The sequence below is a fragment of the Schistocerca serialis genome, unplaced genomic scaffold, assembly GCF_023864345.2.
Source record: "Schistocerca serialis cubense isolate TAMUIC-IGC-003099 unplaced genomic scaffold, iqSchSeri2.2 HiC_scaffold_1223, whole genome shotgun sequence".
NCBI classification, from domain to species: Eukaryota; Metazoa; Arthropoda; class Insecta; order Orthoptera; family Acrididae; genus Schistocerca; species Schistocerca serialis.
In genome coordinates, this window is record NW_026047429.1 from 325,001 (window position 1) to 330,000 (window position 5,000).

The 5,000-nt window shown below is 52.8% G+C and overlaps 1 non-coding gene across 1 annotated transcript in view; it reads right to left on the minus strand.

Annotated features, from left to right (window-relative positions):
• The window catches only part of LOC126435946 (small subunit ribosomal RNA), a 1,909-nt gene extending 1,034 nt beyond the window's left edge, over window positions 1-875 (minus strand). Inside the window, exon 1 of the ribosomal RNA XR_007580302.1 lies at window positions 1-875. This exon is cut by the window's left edge and continues 1,034 nt beyond it. This is a non-coding gene — a ribosomal RNA (small subunit ribosomal RNA).
• Between the last annotated feature and the right edge of the window lie 4,125 nt (window positions 876-5,000).

A 5,000-nucleotide genomic window follows, 5' to 3' on the forward strand; every position in this document is an offset into this window, starting at 1 on the left:
TTGCCTGCTTTAAGCACTCTAATTTGTTCAAAGTAAACGTGCCGGCCCACCGAGACACTCAATAAAGAGCACCCTGGTAGGATTTCAACGGGGTCCGCCTCGGGACGCACGAGCATGCACGAGGCGGTCGCACGCCTTCGGCTCGCCCCACCGGCAGGACGTCCCACGATACATGCCAGTTAAACACCGACGGGCGGTGAACCAACAGCGTGGGACACAAATCCAACTACGAGCTTTTTAACCGCAACAACTTTAATATACGCTATTGGAGCTGGAATTACCGCGGCTGCTGGCACCAGACTTGCCCTCCAATAGATACTCGTTAAAGGATTTAAAGTGTACTCATTCCGATTACGGGGCCTCGGATGAGTCCCGTATCGTTATTTTTCGTCACTACCTCCCCGTGCCGGGAGTGGGTAATTTGCGCGCCTGCTGCCTTCCTTGGATGTGGTAGCCGTTTCTCAGGCTCCCTCTCCGGAATCGAACCCTGATTCCCCGTTACCCGTTACAACCATGGTAGGCGCAGAACCTACCATCGACAGTTGATAAGGCAGACATTTGAAAGATGCGTCGCCGGTACGAGGACCGTGCGATCAGCCCAAAGTTATTCAGAGTCACCAAGGCAAACGGACCGGACGAGCCGACCGATTGGTTTTGATCTAATAAAAGCGTCCCTTCCATCTCTGGTCGGGACTCTGTTTGCATGTATTAGCTCTAGAATTACCACAGTTATCCAAGTAACGTGGGTACGATCTAAGGAACCATAACTGATTTAATGAGCCATTCGCGGTTTCACCTTAATGCGGCTTGTACTGAGACATGCATGGCTTAATCTTTGAGACAAGCATATGACTACTGGCAGGATCAACCAGGGAGCTGCGTCAACTAGAGCTGAGCAGCCGGCCGCCCGGGAGTGTGTCCCGGGGGCCCGCGCGAACACGCAAGCGTCCGCTCAATTATTCTGCAAACAGGAGGAGGCTGAGCTCCCCTGCACAACACACCTCGAAACCCTCTCAGGTCCCGGCGGCGCGCAGCGCCGTCCTAAGTACTTGGTCGGGTTCGAGAGAGGCGCAATCGCCCGGAGTTAGGCGAGTAGACGCTTTAGGTGCGACCACCCGTGCTCCCAACTGAGCTTGCCGCTGCCGACAGAGGCCCGGGAGCGTGCTGTCGTGGCATTGCCGGCGGGAGACAACACGCGCCACCTACGGTGACCGGCAGCTCCAACGCCAGCGCCACAGAAGGACAAAAGCCCCACTTGGGTGCCGAAGCGAACTCTCCCAGCACAGCGCACGCGCCAACACGTCCGCACAGCTGCGATACAAACCACCTGCGAGAACCGCTGGGGCGACCGAGCAGCAGACGGCGTCGCGGCGCCGAGCGCCGGGCGGCGGCGCATCCTCAGCGCACAAAGTCCTCAATCGGACCAGCACACTGCAGATGGCCACCGCGCTTCGCACCGGGCCCGCGAGGACCTACTTTGGCCGCAAGGCGCCGCGAGCAGGGGGCGCCGGCGCGCAGCTGCGCCGCCTGCCGCGTCCGTCGGCCGGCGCGCCTGCCACTGGCCGCCCCCACCAGCCGGCTGTGGCGCGTGCGCCCACGCACCGCGCTGCCAGCACGCCGGGCGGCCCCCCCTCACCGGCCGGGGACGGTCCCACCCAGCCACCGCCGCGTATCGCCTCACACCCAGATCCCCTTTCACGTTCGTGGGCATGGTGGGTCCCCTTTCACGTTCGTGGGCATGGTGGGTCTCCCTGAAACAACCGGTTAATAGCTCGACCGATCGTCGCCAACACTGATTCACCTCTAGCGAGAACAACCGCACCACAACGGGTTACCAGTTGTTCATTTGCGTAACGTCACCAGCAAACGTACACGTCCATCGCCATTTGCAACGAGTATTGCATGCCTGTGTCAGGTGTCACAACACACTACGTCTGCCCACATAGACGCAACAACATGTGCACGCCTAGAGAACACGTGGAAGGTAGACCCCGTACGTATGCGGTGTCCATTGCGCGAACGACTGTCAGCCCGCCTCTGCAGCATGTCGCAGATGTGGAACGCGGTGCAACATGCTATCACGGTGTGTGAGAAGAGACGACTACGTCCGAATACACGCTCCACTACATCAACAGACTGCTCATGCTGATCGCCATCCAGGGCGTCCGTTCCTCCCACACGTCTGTATGGCGTACCACACTGCAATCCAGCTCTTATAGGGAGACGACACGTAGCTGCGTGCACAATATTTGGACTGTATGGTCCGCCGTTGCTAGGCGCAGTCGTCATACGGTCACATGTGCCACGATGTATCATTCAGTACATACGGACCAATGTGCAGTACAGTTTGTGGGTTTTGCGTACATCGGCGGACAGGTGACAGGCCGTACCACAACGTAGGCTGAGTACGTCGGCATGCGAAGGGCATTGAACATGCAAACTTCTCACCGACCAGCTTGCGAAGGCAGGGGGGAAGGGGGGGGGGGCGGCATGTACGTCCTGCTGCTATCCACACTACAGTGTATAGCAGGAGCATGTGGAAAGTCAGCAACACCTGCAAGGTGTTTAACATGACGCGATACACAGGGGACCGGGCAGTGCGAGTAGGGAACTATATTGCGAGGGTTGCGGTTAGGCAACACTACACCAATTTAACGGGTTGCATAACAATTACAGAGCAGGTTCAGCGACAACGTGCGTCAGGTTAAGGCGCAATATAGTTTAGGTTACGGCGCACTTTAGGTTAGGTTAAGGCACATTATAGGTTAGGTTAAGGCACATTATAGGTTAGGTTAAGGCACAACATGGGTTAGGTTAAGGCACAACATGGGTTAGGTTAAGGCACAACATGGGTTAGGTTAAGGCACAACATGGGTTAGGTTAAGGCACAACATGGGTTAGGTTAAGGCACAACATGGGTTAGGTTAAGGCACAACATGGGTTAGGTTAAGGCACAACATGGGTTACGTTAAGGCACAACATGGGTTACGTTAAGGCACAACATGGGTTAGGTTAAGGCACAACATGGGTTAGGTTAAGGCACAACATGGGTTAGGTTAAGGCACAACATGGGTTAGGTTAAGGCACAACATGGGTTACGTTAAGGCACAACATGGGTTACGTTAAGGCACAACATGGGTTACGTTAAGGCACAACATGGGTTACGTTAAGGCACAACATGGGTTACGTTAAGGCACAACATGGGTTACGTTAAGGCACAACATGGGTTACGTTAAGGCACAACATGGGTTACGTTAAGGCACAAATTAGGTTAGGTTAAGGCGCAACGTAGGTTAGGTTAAGGCACAACGTAGGTTAGGTTAAGGCACAACGTAGGTTAGGTTAAGGCACAACGTAGGTTAGGTTAAGGCACAACGTAGGTTAGGTTAAGGCACAACGTAGGTTAGGTTAAGGCACAACGTAGGTTAGGTTAAGGCACAACGTAGGTTAGGTTAAGGCACAACGTAGGTTAGGTTAAGGCACAACGTAGGTTAGGTTAAGGCACAACGTAGGTTAGGTTAAGGCACAACGTAGGTTAGGTTAAGGCACAACGTAGGTTAGGTTAAGGCACAACGTAGGTTAGGTTAAGGCACAACGTAGGTTAGGTTAAGGCACGATATAGGTTAGGTTAAGGTACGATATAGGTTAGGTTAAGGTACGATATAGGTTAGGTTAAGGTATGATATAGGTTAGGTTAAGGTACGATATACGTTAGGTTAAGGTACGATATAGGTTAGGTTAAGGTACGATATAGGTTAGGTTAAGGTACGATATACGTTAGGTTAAGGTACGATATAGGTTAGGTTAAGGTACGATATAGGTTAGGTTAAGGTACGATATAGGTTAGGTTAAGGTACGATATAGGTTAGGTTAAGGTACAATATAGCTTAGGTTCAGATACACATTGTTGTAGGGAAAGGTGTATTTGGGGGGGGGGGCGGCAGGTTCGTTGATAGTGATTATCGTAATTGGATGCCTGCGGCATTATCCGATTTGTCACGTCAGGATGCACTTTTGGCTCATGACAGGCGGCGCTCCGATTCCATGGTTGTGGCAGATCTGTGTCTTTCATTCCTGCCATTGTTTGTGTGCTGTGACAGGAGGCAGTATTGTGATGTTGGGTGCACCCCTGTGTAGGACATGTGTGGGTGTTCGTGGCTTAGCTGAGCAATGTGCGGATGTCGGAAGGGTGGGATATTGTGTTTTCTGGGTGGACCTCCCGGTCTGGTAATGATAGTGTGGATTGTGTCATGTGGCGGAGAGGATGCACTGGATGTTCTTCCATGCTGGTGGTTAGATATTGTGTGTGTGCCTGTTACAGGCAGAGAGTAGTGTGTGATAAGAGAGTAGTGTGTGATAAGAGTGTCTGGCTGACGTGTGGTTCTCATTGTGTGCAGAGTCTTTCAGCATGTATAGGGACGGTTGTATATATTATCTGTATTCTGATGGCTCTGCATCTATTACTAATCAGTGCCGTGTATACGGTTACTCTGGTTCCAGTCGAAACTGTTCTATCTCTGTACATTAGTGACACTACGGCTCCACTATGTTGCCGCCCCTGTCGGCCGTTTCCCCCAGTGTATGGCTAATGATTATCAGCAGTCAGTCTATTAGTCAATACCGGTAGTGTGACGACGTCAAATGTCCGGGATGGGGGAAGCTACACCCTTCCCGTGGGTCAGGGCCTAGAAAGACTCTTCCCACGCAGGAGACTGACTGTCGTTACTCTTCCGAGACATATATGTGCCCAGCGTTTTTTGCGACTGCGAGTGCAACGCCAGGAGGCTCGGACTGTCGTTACTCTTCCGAGAAATATATTTGCCCAGCGTTTTTTGCGACTGCGAGTGCAACGCCAGGAGGCTCGGACTGTCGTTACTCTTCCGAGAAATATATGTGCCCAGCGTTTTTTGCGACTGCGAGTGCAACGCCAGGAGGCTCGGATTGTCGTTACTCTTCCGAGATATATATTTGCCCAGCGTTTTTTGCGACTGCGAGTGCAA